Raw genomic sequence first — 15,656 nt, forward strand, 5'->3', positions numbered from 1 at the left:
TCAGAATAACATATGCCCTTGACAATAGTAATTGGATCAGAGATGATTACCTGACTCAAACTAAGCCAACCAGGCCTTCCAAAGGACTTTCCTGCCAGAGTATATTGGGAAGAAGCTTTACTTCTCCCAGGGTTGCTAATCTGACATGATGTGAGCCTTCAGCTATACTGGTCATCGTTCTCACCATGAGGAGGGCACCAGCCCATGACATGGCGAGGCAGCGCCTTGATTACATTGTTGAGGTCCTGAACCCAGTGAGGCCTGAAGTCAGACTTACCCTCTGGACTTCTCATATGAGTCAAAATATTCCGTTTTTGCTTGATAGTATGAGTTGTGCTTCTGACACAGAAAATAGCATTAATATAGGTTGTAATTAATTCCATCCCCATCCTCAAACTTCATCTCACAAATTTAAGGAGTTTTTCAAGAAAAATTTGGTAAAATCATTCATCCGGTAAACATGTATTGAAAAATATTTATTGAAGTACTGAGACTGGTCCTGGAGGAACAGAAATAAACAAGATAAAAATGCATAAAATCCCTGCCCTCAAAGAGAAAGTCAGGTGTGCAAATATTAGTACCCTAGGCAATGGACTCTGACTGATGTATGTACAAGAAACAGTTGGTCACTGAGAAGGGGGAGATTATTTTGGCCTAGGGGATCAGAAAAGAGATGACACTTGAGTTGAGTCTTGAAGAAAAAGGAAGAGTTTTTTTTTTTTTTTTTTTTAATTCAGTTTTATTGAAATATATTCACAAACCATACAGTCATCCATGGTATACAATCAACTGTTCACAGTATGATCATATAGTTATGCGTTCATCACCACAATCTATTTCTGAACATTTTCCTTACATCAGAAAGAATCAGAATAAGAATAAAAAATAAAAGTGAAAAGAGAATACCCAAAACATCCCCCCATCCCACCCTATTTGTCATTTAGTTTTTACTCCCATTTTTCTACTGATTTTTTTTCAATTTTTTAACTTTGTTTATCAAAAAATTAAAAACAAACAGGCAAACAACAACCAAAAAAACCCCACAACATTTCAAACAAAGCAATGGATTAAGGAAAACAAATAACCTAAAATAACTACTTTGCTAAAAGGAAGAGTTTTAACAGTATATACAAGGGCACAGGGAGATTAAAACAGAAAGGCAAGTTCAAGCTCCTCTAAGGGCTTCAATATGGCTTAAGAATAGGGTATACGTGTGTGTATGTGTGTGTGGGTGTGTGTGGGTGGGTGTTGAGGGGTGATACCAAGAGATCAGGTTGGACAGATGGACAAGGGCCAGATTCTTGGAGCTCTGTGAGTGAACTCCTTCTCAAAGATTAGGGAAATCTCCAAAGAATTTTAGACAGGGAGTGACATGATCGTATAGTGGGAGTGTTTTGAGTGTAAACTCATACAAACTAAGAATGAAAACAAATCAGAGCTGATCCCCACATTTAGTGAGTCAGTGGCTTTATCCTCACTTACATACTTTACACAGCCAAGGTGGGAAGGCTTTCATCAGGAAGGTGGGTGGGTGAGGGGGTCTCCTGATTCTAGACAGAGGTTGGGTTGCAAAGCTTTGTGAGACTCTTCTATTAAATCCCCCTTCCCTACTTTATCCCCGTGTGAGCTGACAGGTGTGTTTCTCCTTACTGGTTTTGTGAAGTTCCTCCTACCCCCTTCCTAATGACCTCTGTCTCCCTCAAACATCATAAACAACCTGAGGGTAGGGAGAACAACCAATCCTAAGTCTCATCTGTTTCCACATGATCCAAAGTTTTCAAGACTCTGATATGGAGCCTGTGGATTGAGGGTATCTGAGCGTTTGTGTGTGGGGGGGGGTATGTTCTTTGGGGTGATGAAGAGGGAGGACTGCCACAAAGTAGAAATGCTGCATGTTTGAGGGAGAAGGATGAGAGAGGGAGAGGAGAGAAATTGGAGACAGAGATAGTGGAGAGAGAAAGGGAGAGGGAGAAATAGGGAGAGAAGAAAATAAAGATCTGAGCAAACAGGGGTCCTTGAGTCTGTTGGTGCTATTTATAGAGACCCCACCTACCTGAGGGAATTTACAACTATGGCAGTTGAAGTACAGACAAGGGTGACATAAATGTGGCGTTTACTTCCTTGACCATGAGTCTTGCCCTCCCCCAAGGCACAGTCTCACTGCTGCTGCCCCATTTGCACACTAACACCAAGGCCAGCCCCCAGATCAGCACCTTCCAGAACAGCACAGGCTTTGGTAGCTTAAAAGTAGATGAAGACAAAAAAACTCAAAGGTGTCCTCCTAAGAGGACAAGGCAAGGATATTTTTTTCTATTCAATATAATATTGAGGTTCTAGCCAGGGAAACAAGGCAAGAAAAAAGAAACGAAGAAGCAGTATTGTGGATATTCACAGATGTCATGCTTGTCTACCAAGAAAATCATAAAGAATCTACAAAAATACTACTAAAATTAACGTGAATTTAGCAATGTTACAATGACACAAAATCAATATACAAAAATCAATTGCATTTCTACAAATATTGGAAAATGAATTTTAAAAACAGTACCATTTGCAATAGTATCAAAACATAAAATACTTAGGAATACATTTAACAAAAAATGTGTAAGTCTTCTACACTGAATGTTACAAAACAATACTGAGAGATAATAAGGGTCATCTAAATAAATGATGTGATATACCACGCTCATGCATTGGAAGATTCAATATTAAGATGTCCATTCTCCCCAAATGGATCTATAACTTCAATGCAATCCCAATCAAAATCCCAACAAGCATTTTTGTGGAAATTGACAAGCTGATTCTAAATTTTTATGGAAGTACAAATGACCTACGGTAAACCAAAATAATAATGAAAAAAAAGAACAAAGTCAGATGCAGGGCTTGGATTAGGGACAGATTAGTGAGGCATACACCTCAGGTGCAAAAACTCAGTAATCAAGATAAATAGTATTTTAATGAAATACTTTAAAAATCAAAATTCATGCAAAACAATCTATAAATATCAAAATTTTAGATAAAGATTGGATAGAGCTTACATCACTTGATTTCAAGATTTACTAAAAAGCTATTGTAGTTAAGACAGTGTGATATAAGCATTCAGAAAGGCATAAACAAAATGGAATAGAATTGAGAGTCTACATATAGACCCATACTTATATTATCAATTCATTTTTCACATGGGTGCAAAATAATTCAATGATAAAACAATTGTCTTTTTGACAGATGGCGCTGAAACAATTGAATATCCATGTGAGGAAAATAAATAAACACAACCCAACCCCTACCTTAAATTATAGACAAAAATGAATAAAATGGATCATAGAACTAAACAAAAGCTAAAACTATAAAAAAAATAAGCGAAAATCTTAGTGACTGTGGTGTTTTGGAGCTGTTATGTACCCCCCAAAAACATGTTCTTAAACTGAATCCATCCCTGTGGGTGTGAATGCATTGTTAGTAGGAACTTTTGATGAGGTTACTTCAGTTAAGATGTGGCCCAGGATGAATCTTAATCCTATTACTGGAGTCCTTTATAAACATAATAAAATTCAGACAGAGGAAGAGAAAGCCACAGAGAGAGTAGCCAGAAACTGAACATCCGCAGAACCCAGAAAAGAAAAGAGAGGCCAGGAGAGCCCACCATGTGCACTGCCATGTGACGGAGAAGCCCAGGGCCAAGGATCACCAGCAGCCAGCCTCAGAATGCCAGTCTTTGGGAAGAAAGCATCACCTTGATGATGCCATGATTTGGGCTTTCTCTTAGCCCCAAAACGATGAACTAATAAATACCTATTGTTTAACCCAACCCATTTCATGGTATTTGCTTGAGCAGCCTAGGAAACTAAAACAGTGACTTTGGAGTAGGCAAATATTTCTTAAAACACAAAAAGCATAAACCATAAAAGAAAAAAAATGACAATTAGACTTCATCAAAAGTTAAAACATTTGATCTTCAAAATACACCATTCAAAAAATGAAAAGGCAATTCACAGACTGGGAGAAAATATTCAAAATTTATATATCTGACACAAGACTCATAGGTAGAATATATAAAGAACTCTTACAGCTCAGTAAGAAAAAAAACAAACAACCCAATTTAAAAATTGGCAAAAGACTTAGACAATTCACAAAAGAAGGTATAAAATGCCCAATAAGCACATGAAAAGATGTTCAACATCATTGGTCATCAGGGAAATACAAATTAAAACAACAATGAAATATCACTTCACGCCCTCTTGATCAGCAAAACATATTGAAAATAGATGATAAGAAGTATTGGTGAGGATGTGGAGCACCTGGAACTCTCATACACTGCTGGGGGTGGGGTGTAAAATAGTACAAACACTTTGGAAAAGAGTTTGGCAGTTTTTTAAAATGTTTAACAATACAATCCATCCATTCAACTCCTAGGTATTTAGCCAGGAAAACGAAAACTCATGTCAATGCAAAGACTTGACACAAGTGTTCATAGAGCCTTTATTTGCAATGGGCAAAAACTTTAAACAACACAAATGCCCATCAACAGGAGAATGGATAAACAGATTGTGACACATCCATACAATGGGAATATCACTCAGCAACAAAAAAAGAATGAACTATTGGCATACACAATAGCACACATGAATCCCCAAAACATCCTGCTGAGCAAAAGAAGGCAGATACACAAAAAAGTACATACCATATAGTTCCATGTATATGAAGTTTTAGAACAGGCAAAATTAATCCATATTGATAGAAATCAGATCAGCCTTTGCTTGGGATGGAGATGGGGATTGACTGTAAAGGGGCACAAGGGAAGCTCACTGCAGGGATGGAAAGGTTCATTTCTTAATTGGCTTGGTGCTTATATGACTAGGTGCATTGTCAGATCTCATCAAACCATAACTTCAAACGTGTGCATTTTAGGGTATGTAAAATAATACTCAACAAAGTTGATACAGAAACAAGTAGTCAAGGAGGAGGGTGATGAAAGCCCATGTCGACCCTGTCCTGCCCTTAACTTCCTCAAATGGCACATGGATGGTCTAACAAACTGCGGCTGAAGTCTTTAGATCAGAGGATGAGCTTTGAGCATCACAGCCCAGGAGTCCACAAAGTGGGCAACAGAGGGTCCAGGTATCATGTGGGACACGGACTTTAATGGAACCCTCAGGAAGAGAAGTTTCCTAGCTATAGCTGCAAGTGTGAGCCTACTACCAAATCCCACGTTCACTGCCCCACTCACTTGGGCAAGTTTTTAACTTCTCCAAGGCTAGGTTTCCACATCTATCAATGGGAACAACTAATAAGACTGTTGTGAAGACTGAATTAATTAATCAACAGTTAAGCCTTCAGAGGAGAGCTCAGCATGGAAGAAATGCACAGCAAATGTTGACTGTTACAATGGCAGGCGTGAGGGTTGCCTAAGATCCCTGGGGAGTGAACTCAAGGGGAAAGAGGGGGCTGGAAGGGAGCGGAGATGCAGGGCAAGCCCACCCTACCTGAGTGCCTTTTGCTGCCTGTGTCAGCATTCCATCCAGCCTGGGTGTGCGAACACACACATTCTATGAGGCTGGGTCTCCACCTGTTTTAGTTTACTATGCTGCCAAAAGCAGATAACATAACATGGGTTGGCTTTTAACAACAGGAATTTATTAGCTTATAGGCTTATAGTTTTGAGGCATGAAAATATCCAAGCCAATGCATCATGAAGACGATGCTTTCTTCCTCAAGACTGTTTGCCATCGATCCTGGCTCCTCTGTACATGGCAAGGCACATGGTGGCATCTGCTGGTCTCTCCCTTCTCTTCTGGGTTTCCTTGCTTCCATGGCTTTCTCTCTGTTTTTCTCAATTTTATTCTCCTCTAAAGGACCCTAGTAAGAGGGTTAAGACCCATCCTGATTACAGTGGGACACAACTTAACTGAAGTAGCCTCATCAAAAGATTCTACTTACAATGGGTTCACAAACACAGGAATGGATTAATGTTAAGAACATACTTTTCTAGGGTACATACAGCTTCAAACCACCACACCACCCAACACTTAGGTGTGTCTGTGAGGAAGTTCAGTTGTATCCATGTCCAGGTGTGCCATCATACAGGTGTGTGCAGTGCCCAGGTGTGTGTGCATGAGTGTGTGTGTGTGCACCCACATGCTCTGTGTGGACATGTTTCAGGTCTGTGTGTGAGGCTTTGGTTTGTATCAAACATGGGAATTTCTTACTTTATTAATGGTTTGGCTTCTCCCCACTCTGTTCTCCACTAAAAATCCTCACCTGCCTACAGGCCCCTGCACTCACACATAAAAGGAAGGGTTTTCAATGACATACCACTAGTAAAAAATGAGTTATTTCCTGACACATTTCTTCCTCTAATGACTCTCTTACCAGCCCCCCAACTTGTCCAGAAAGGAAAGACAAAAAGGCCCAGGACTCAGATCTGACTCAGTAGACACACACACACACACACACACACACACACATACAGGCACACCCATACACCACAGGCATACGGGTGCACGTGCCTTTCCAGCAGTCCTGTCCCTCAGGGTGTGGTTCTCACAGCAACTCAAAGACCTTGGATGTTTTCTTGCCTGAGATAAACATCTCAGAGCTCCCCAGAGCACCACATACCACCAGAGTTTCCCAGTCTAGAACTGTATATATATTTAAAGAAGCAAAAACTAGGATCTTAAAAGATTCTTTTAAAATAAAAGTTTCAATAATAATTCAGCTAAAAAAATTATTCTAAAGCTGCTGGTTTCTCCACCAGCAAGTGGGAGCAGATAGGGAGAGAGGATAAGTAATGTCATCTGTCTGCCTGTCCTCCTCCTATTTGCCCCTACCGAGTTTGAGGACAGGCCCCAGGCGAGCTATGGAAATTACTTTAGGCCTAGAATTAAGTGGTCCAGGAGCTAGAAGAAATAAGTCTTCTTTGCCTCTTTTCAGAGAAACACAGTTTAGCAAAGTTGACAGGAAATTTGAGACCATATTTCAACTTCCTCATTTTATGGCTGGGGAGACTGAGGCCCAGGAAGTACTTGAATGTTTACTAAGTTCACAATCGAGCATCTCCTGCCTCGAGGTCCAATATTCTTTTCTCTCAGCACCTTCTGCCTAACCACCCCATCTTTCTGGGCTTTGGCAGGAATGGAAGGAAGAGTCCCTCATCTCCAGGGAAGGCTGTCAGAAGAGAGCCACAGGAAAACATCTTGTTAGGTGCAGAAAACACCTCTCCAGCTGAGGATTTCTCGGCAGCCCAGACTCCCCACCCAAGAAGTTCCATGGCCTTCAAACCTGCCCCAGCCCCTTCTGCTGGTCTGTTTAATCCAGAGACTCTGGGATTGCTCATGTGCTTTGATCCTGCAGGCTTGTTTTGTTCTATTATTCACAGCAGGGCAGATGCTGGGTAGTCTCTCCTTATTATAGGCCATGACTGCCTCCCCAAGGCCACTGGATAATGTCCATCAAGAAGTCAGTAGTCTCTGAAATTGAGGTGCCATTTGGGGAAGGGATTTGCATACTATTTCAGAATCAGAGTTTCTTTTGCAAGCCTCCTTTGTGAGAGTGATTGGGAGAAGAAAACAATGAGCATAAAAATTATAGATGTACATGTCAGCACGTTAAGAAGGCATGCTTTGTTTGCCCAGTTGGGATGGGAACTTTCAAAGGCAGGTCCTGCTCTTATATGTGTGTGTCCCCCATAGCACCCAGTACCTAGTGAGGTATCCACAAATACTTATTTAGCAAGTGAATGCATGAGTGAACAGCTCCTCCCAAACCTCAACTCCCCCGAAGATGGAGGACAAGGCACACAGAGCTCCACAGCACTTCTAATGACATAGCACTACGGCATAAATTTGCTTATTTGTTTATTCACAATCTCTCCACATCCACACCAGAGGATATAAGCTTTATGCCAACAGGAACTTTATTTTGTTCACAGAGGTATCCTCAGCACCTAACACAGGCTTGGCACACACATAGTAAGCCCTCAATGAATGTGTACAATTAATGACTAAACTGGTTTCACAAGAACTGGCATCTAATTCCATCTTAGTCACTAGATTGCTTGGGCCAGTCACTGCCCCTCTCTGGGCTTTGTGTAAGAACATCTCCAACAGAGAGCCATTGTCCACTTCAGACATTTCTAGAAAACAAAGGACATGTCATCAGACTGAATCTATGCCATGAGCTTTCCACTCCCATATTCTGTCCAAAACATCTTCCTCCACAGGTGATTCCTACAATGAAAACAACCTCTGTCACAAAGTGCTTTGATAACTTATGTAGGTGTCACAGGGTTATATAGTAAAACCCAGGTATCTGCGGCCAGAGGGAATGTTTGGAGGCTAAAGAAAGGAAATATCCTTGAATGGAACCCGTTTCTTCTACAACAGCTCATACTCTCATTCCTGAAGTTGCTCCCCTCCTGCCAAAAATCCAGATGACAAAAGCCTCTCCCCTGGCACTGCTGGGATTGATCCAAGGGAGCAAGCAAAAGAGGGGAAACCCTACAGCAGTCATTCTCCAGAAGACACCCCTAGAAATGCAGGTGGAATGAGGGAATAATCAAGTGAACTTGAGCCCGGTCAGAGAAGGCCAGTGACGATTCTTCACAATGAATCTTTAAATCCCTGACAAGAATAAACACATTCCAAAGGACTGCTGGAGACAAGAACAGGGTGGGACCCAAGAAAATCAGACTCAGGAAACTAGGGAAGACTCAGCCACACCCAGCAAGTGAGGATGAATTTAAAGAGAATTGCATGACATTCCTTAAGTGGAATAGGGTATATAATCCTTAGCGTGGGTTCACACTTCTCAGTTAAATCTTCACTGCTGAGGCTACCCTTCAGATGCTGTCAACCCCACCTTTACAGAAAGCTCCCCTCTCTGGAACTGTTACTCTTCTACATAGATTATGCCTTTGCCGGGTGGGCAAAAGTTGGTATCCCGCGTTTGCAGACCCTGGCGTGGAATGTGAGCGCAAGGCTGGCTGATTCCTGTCTTGACGTCCCTGCCGCCTCTTCCCTCTGTGCAGCAACTAGGGTTTTTGCCTGCAGCGCTTTGCTCAAGGTCAGGCAGCAGTCAAGGCCAGGAGGGTGCGGTGGTTCCCAACACTGCTGTCACCTGACATTTACTTTCCAGGCTGTTGACTCCCAAACAATACAGTACATGCCGATTTGCATGGTACCTTCCGTCTCCTTTTCCAGTAATCCACTCTCACCAAACAAACACGCAGGAGTCCCCTGGCTCGGCGCGGGCCTGGAAAAACACCGAGCTTGGCCGGGCTCCCGGGGTTGGGTTTGTCGGTCCCCTCCCGGTCAGCGCAGACCTCGGCTAGAAGGAAGCGGCCGCGCCATAGCGCCAACACTCCACCAGAGGGCAGCCGCGGGCTGCAGAACGCCTGTCCGCTCCTCCCTCCCCGGGGCAGCTCCGCCCCGCGCCTGCGCAGACACGAGGCTACGCTGGCTCAGCTCTTGACCCGCGCTTCCGGCTGCGGGAGCTGCCGGGTGGCTTGACCTGGCGTCGCCGGCTGTGAGCGATGGCTCTGCCCTCCCAGGAGGCAACAATGGACGGATTTCGCCCGTCCGGGCCCGGCAGTCTTCCTCTGAGGCCACCAAGACTTGATAAGAGGCTAAGCGGCGGCTGCGGGTGGATACTGAAGGGCTGCTCTGCTCCTAGTGCTTCGGGGCCGCGCTCTCTTGGTCTTAAATTCCCGTCAAGAGTCAGTTCCTCGGCCGCCGCCGGCGATCGTTGCGGAGCTCTCGGGTGGAAAAAAACTCTCTTTTGGCCCATCATGAGCAAGGTTGCCTCCATCTTAATTTCAGAAATCAGCACTGACCAGGAGAGCCCGAGGAGTGGGAAAAGGGAACAATTTGCTGCTGAGAAGGGCTTGGCCCGAAAGGGACCCTGTGCTGCCTGCTCTTACAGGGTAAAGAGTTTACAGAGTCAGAGCAAGAAAAGGCTTCAGGGATCAGCCAGGCATAGATGAGAAAGCACTGGCCAAGGTCACCGAGTTTGCCAGTGAAGAGCAAATCAGACCACATCGGTCCCGGGCCTAGGACCCTGCACTGGCTTCCCTAGCTCTTAGAAGAAAGTCGCCATTTAAAGTGGCTTCAGGGCCCTCCAGCATAATCTGCCCCCTGCTTACTCTAACACACCGCATGTCTACTCCAGCCCATCATCCTCAGTCTCCAGCCCTTGCACATTGGGTTCCATGATCCCACCCACAACGGCTTTCCCCGGCCAACTCCTGCTTGTCATTTAGCTCTTGGCTTACACAGCATTTCCTCTAGACAACTTTCCAGACCTTCCTTGTGCTCCACTCATAGAACCCTAGCCAATGCAATTTTCCAGAATGACCCCTACAGAACCTCACCTGCTTGTTCACTTCTCTGATTTCCCCCATGTCCACCTCAGATGATGAAAGATGCACACTAGGACTTGGTAAATATTAGGTCCCCAGCCTCTAAACCTGATAGGGGATCTATAAATAGGTGATAAAGGAATGAAGGGGTCAGAACTAGTCCATCTAGACCCCAACTCCTGGGTCTGTTTGTATACTTTCACCATGTTGCCCACTGGCTTTTTCATTCTTGTAACTGAAATAAGTAGACTTACGGCCTGGAAGAGCTATGCTGTGGGGCAGAGGTTTCAGAAACCACGTCTCAGAATGAAAGCTGCCCTTTTCCAGTTCTTGGGAGAATATTGTATCCCTTGCTTCTGCAGCCTGGAGAATAATTTCCAACATGGTGTTCTCCCCACTGCTGTAGTCCAGAGGGTAATGTCTAACTTGTTAAAGTAGTCTTGTTATTCCACTCAGAGAAATAACTTCAAAACAGAGGTTTCAAGCCATGTTCCCAGGATTTGGCAGAGGTGCTGAGGGGTTGCACAAGCCTTCTTCAACGAGCATGGCCCCATTTTGATATTTTATTTCATTGTTTCTTTTGGAAAAGAAAAACGTTTGAGGATTCTATTAGTGCTTTTTAAATGTTTTGAAGCCCACAGCTCCAAATGATTGTAGAGTACAGCAGTTGTTAACAATTGTTAATAGCTAATCGCTTCAAAGGGCCGTATTGCAACCAGCATTCCAAGTGACACCATATTACACTTTCCACAACCTACTGAGCCTTTCTCCCTCCGTTTTATGTGGGGTCTGAGCCTCCTGTTACCCATTGTTTCTTCTTCCCTGATTGCAGGGAGTCTGATGCTTAATGGATTTAGTAAGGAACTGAAGGTATTTTTCAGAATCTGTTGCATTTATAGAAAAAGTTACTATGTTACCTCTTAAGAAAAGGGAGAGCTGAACATTTTCTATTTCTATCTTTTTAAATTTTTTTTTTTTTCTCAAGACCCTAGGTTTGGTTTGGTTTGGTTTTTTTCCTGAAGTTGCCCCCTCCCCAAAGATGTCTAGGTCCTAATCCCCAGAATGTATGAATATGGTACCTTACATGGCAAAAGGAACTTTGCAGACATGATTTTAAAAAGGTTCTTGAGATAGGGAGGTTATCCTGGATTATCCATATGGGCCCGATGGAATAACCAAGGGTCCTTGTAAGAGGGAAGCAGGAGGGTCAGAATCCAAGAAGATGTATGGATGGAAGCAAAGGTCAGAGTGATGCAGTGTGAAAGTGAACTGCCCACTGTTGGCTCTGAAGATGGAGGAAAGGGCCACAAGCCAAGGAATGCAGGAGCATCTAGAAGTTGGAAAAGGCAGTGAACAGATTCTCCGCTAGAGCTCCAGAAGGAATGCCATCTTGCTGACACCTTGATTTTAGCCCAATGAGACACATTTTGAATTCTGGACCTCCAGAAATGTAAGATAATAATAAATCTATATTGTTTTAAGCCAGTAAGTTTGTGATAATTTGTTACAGCAGCAATAGAAAATTATACCTATATATACCTCCCACATGGGGAAATAAATCCTGCTAGACCCACATGAATGGAAAGAAGGGGATCAACTGGAGAAGGGAGACAAGTGGGGGGATACTGCCAGTACGATCAGCAAATATTAGAGGCTAGTTTTGTCCCAAAAAAGGTATAGGTCAGCACTTACGGGGATATATTTGCATAGCACTTAGGTGCACTGTATCTTATTTTTAACTATTTGTATAGCTATTTTTATTTTCCCTGCTAGCTTGAAAGATTCCAAGATGGCACTCATTTTTATAGCCCTATGGTCTCCAGCACCTTGTGTGAATAATACCATTTTACATTTGTGAGGCACTTCACACTTCACAAAGCCTAGTGTGGCAATTGTCCATTCTGAACCTCACCACAATTCCCATGGGGTCAGGCAGGACCCTGACTGCCCTGGGGAAGTGTTGCTACAGACCTTTCCTCTAGCATACCTCCACTGATACTCACTTGTTCTGCTGACAAAAAAAAAAAAAAAGAAAAAAAGATAAAAGATAAATCTCATGCCAAGATGGGAAAGGTCAAAATTGAAAGTGAAACGTCAGAGAAAAGAAATCAACTTTTCTGCCGTTTAATGATATTGTGGTTCCCAAAGATTCAGACATGGAGGAGAATATGTGCTCTAAATCTGAGCTCCAGCTCCAGCTTCACACCACCCCAGATCAGGCAACAAGATACTTTAATGTCTATAATGAAAGATCTGCCTTCCAATGACAATGAGGAAGAATCAGATGTGGCAGAGGATAAAGACAATGACTCTGAAATAGGGAGACCTGCAAATAGAGGGGCAGCCGAAGTCACAGAGTTAGCTTAAGTGATGGCAGTCATAGTGAAAGCAATTCTGCTTCTTCACCCCCACATCATGAACCTCTGCCACCCTTATTAAAACCCAACAACAACCAGATAGTGAACCTGATGGAAGAAACTGGATATTTTCATATCACAAACACGACATTTGATTTTGACCTTTGCTTGCTGGACAAAACCACAGTCCGTAAACTACAAAGTTACCTGGAAACATCTGGAACATCCTGAGGTTACAACTGGATGCATCAAACTATTGGTTTTTTGTTGTTGTGACTATTTTTGTGTTTATATGAAAACAGAATGATACAACCAAAAGGGAAAAAAATAAAAATCAAACAACCTTCCAGGAAAAAAAAAAAAAGGAAAGGTCATGCTTCAGGACCTAGCCTTAGGATGCCTTGGAAGAGAGTGCTATCCATCACCGCTTTACATTTTAAAATTCTTCTATCACATCAATGTTCTCACAGAGACAGCACAGTCTCTGGAGTTAGAGAAAGGCTCAAGTCATAGGTCTCTCACTAATTAGTGATGAAACCTTGCATGTCTCTTTCCCTGGATGAGATTCCCCCTCTCCATCTGCAGAATGTGGATAAATAGCACCCAACTCCCAAAATCGCTGGGAAGATAAAAATCATATATGTAAAGTGCATGGAAAATAATAAGCCCTCAGATGGGAGCTATAATTATTTATAACCAAGAAAACAGGGGAGGCAGCTGCTTAAAATGGTGGAATCAAGACTTCAACCTCAACCCAAGTCGTCAGTTCCACATCCGAAGGCTCTTTAACTCTCCAGAAAAGTAACTCATCCCTCCCGTGGCCAGGCGCAGGCCCTCAAAGCCACGCTTCCCCACCGGGCTCACAGAGTCAGCAGCAGGGTCTGCTTCTGCGCCCGAACCCCCACATGAATCCACTGGAAGAATACCGCCGCACAGCTGCATACATCTGGAACCCGACCCCCTGGAACCTGAGGGGTGCGCCCGATAGAAACCTCAGATAGAAATCTCTACTGGGCGAGGTCAGGCCTGCAGGCCTGTGGTCTCCTCCCTTCTTCCTTGCTCCTATCTCCCATCACAGCTCAGAGGGCGTCTGGTGCTACTGCACCCAGAAGGGGACAATGAGGCAATGACAGGCTCAAGAGGGCCCGCGTTAACTGCGGGGATCTGAGCTGGCCCACACCCCGGACCAGCAGTCCCGGTGTTAAAGCTCCCCGCGCGCGTGCACTAGGGTTGCCAGCGCTTCCAGCCAAAGCGGTGCGGGGGCGGCAGGGAGCAATGGGGATATCACGGCACCTCTGGCGCGACTGGGCGCAGACACATCTGCAAACCCTTAAAAAAAGCCCTCGCTTTTCCAAGCGTGGCAGATAGGCGTACGGACGCAAGAGAGGGAAAGTGGTGCCAGCCGGAGGCCGGGAGCGGCCCGCGCGGCCGACGGTGGAGGCGGGAGCGGGAAGACGCCGCGGGTCCGCCGAGAGGCGTCGGGAGAGGGTCCTGGCGCTGCGGCTCCCGGCCCGCCCTGGCGCGCGGCCCGCAGGGTTCACACGGGGCCAAGGAAACCAAAACGCGACGGCTCGCGCCAGAGGCTGGAGCCAAGGGCGGACGCTGAGTTCTGAATGTTTGGAGGAGCAGGCGCAGCCCCCAGGGCTCCGCAAGGACGCGCTGGAGCGGCGGGTGGGGCCCTCCCTTGGCGAATCTGCTAAGCGGCCTTCGCGGCGTCCTCGAAGTGAGCCGAAAACTCCGCGCCCCAGGGCGCTGCCGATGCGGCGCCGGCCCCGGAGGGCTGGAAACACAAGCTTCCTCCCCCCTGCTCACTACCTCTAGGTTACACAGCCCCTCACACAAGCGATTGGGATTCCTCAATTGAAGGGAAGAAAATGCAGTCCTATTCTTGACAGGCACACGCGCATGCCCCCAGGACAGGCAATCGTCAGTGGGATGTGGACAGGGAGGAGAGGGCGGACAGGGAGGAGGAGGCACAGAATTTATGGAAAGTTGCCGGTTTTGAAAGGAATGCACAGGAATCCCAGAAACTCACTCCTTGTTGTGCTTAATAGGGCTGAAAAATCGTAAAGAGCTTTGCATTTTACAACGTACTTTAAACCATCCATACAGCAACCCAGTGAATCGTGCTAGGCTGGTACCTACCTATTCATTTCACACGTGAGAAAACAAAGAGGGTGGAAAAGGCCTGCGGTTCTGGGCCTCGCTTTCCTAGATAGGGTCTGCCATCCCAAAAGAGAAGTCCCTCTTTTCTCTCTCTTGGCAAGAGGCCAAGTTGCTCACTTTCAACGTTCCAGTGGAAAGATGGCTTCTACTTTCCTAAAAATTATGTCATCCAGCTGCTGCTCTGTGTAGAGGTGGCTGTAGCAAGTCACTAGGAAGCAAGTTTTCCTTATTGCAGGAATAAATCACTTGGTGGCCTTCTTAGACGCTTTCCTTCCAGTTAAATAATTCTCAAAGTGTGGTCCCCAGACTAGCAGCTAGAGTGTCACCCGGGAATTTTTAGAAATACAAATTATCGGCCCCCACCCCAGACCACTGCATCAGAACTGTGGGGCAGAAGGATCTGTGTTTTAAAAAACACTCCAGGTGATTCTGTGATGTCCACTGAAGTTTTGAGACTGGCTGCTAGAAAATCTTCTATAGAGACCAGTGGCAGGCCTTACATCCCAAACAACTTACTGCCACAGCAAGAAGTGAATTAGGAAGCCCCAGTGGTTAGCAGCACTGTGCCACATCCATTCCTAAGAGTCTCAGCTAATCACTTGTATGTGTGCATGTGTGCACATGTGAGTGTACACAGACCTCTGGGGTCCCATAAAATCTTGGAAAGTAATGGAGCCTTTTAGAGCGCCACAAAATACTGCATTTACTTTCCCACTGAATTACTTTCTAAGAATACCTGTTGGAAACTAGTTCCTCAGCTTGCTAAAGATCTGGGTGTT

At 44.7% G+C, this 15,656-nt stretch overlaps 1 pseudogene; it reads left to right on the forward strand.

Moving 5' to 3' along the window:
• Positions 1–12,942, forward strand: part of LOC119511576 — a 32,140-nt pseudogene extending 19,198 nt beyond the window's left edge.
• Positions 12,943–15,656: the final 2,714 nt, after the last annotated feature.

The sequence above is a fragment of the Choloepus didactylus genome, chromosome 2 (assembly GCF_015220235.1).
Source record: "Choloepus didactylus isolate mChoDid1 chromosome 2, mChoDid1.pri, whole genome shotgun sequence".
NCBI classification, from domain to species: Eukaryota; Metazoa; Chordata; class Mammalia; order Pilosa; family Megalonychidae; genus Choloepus; species Choloepus didactylus.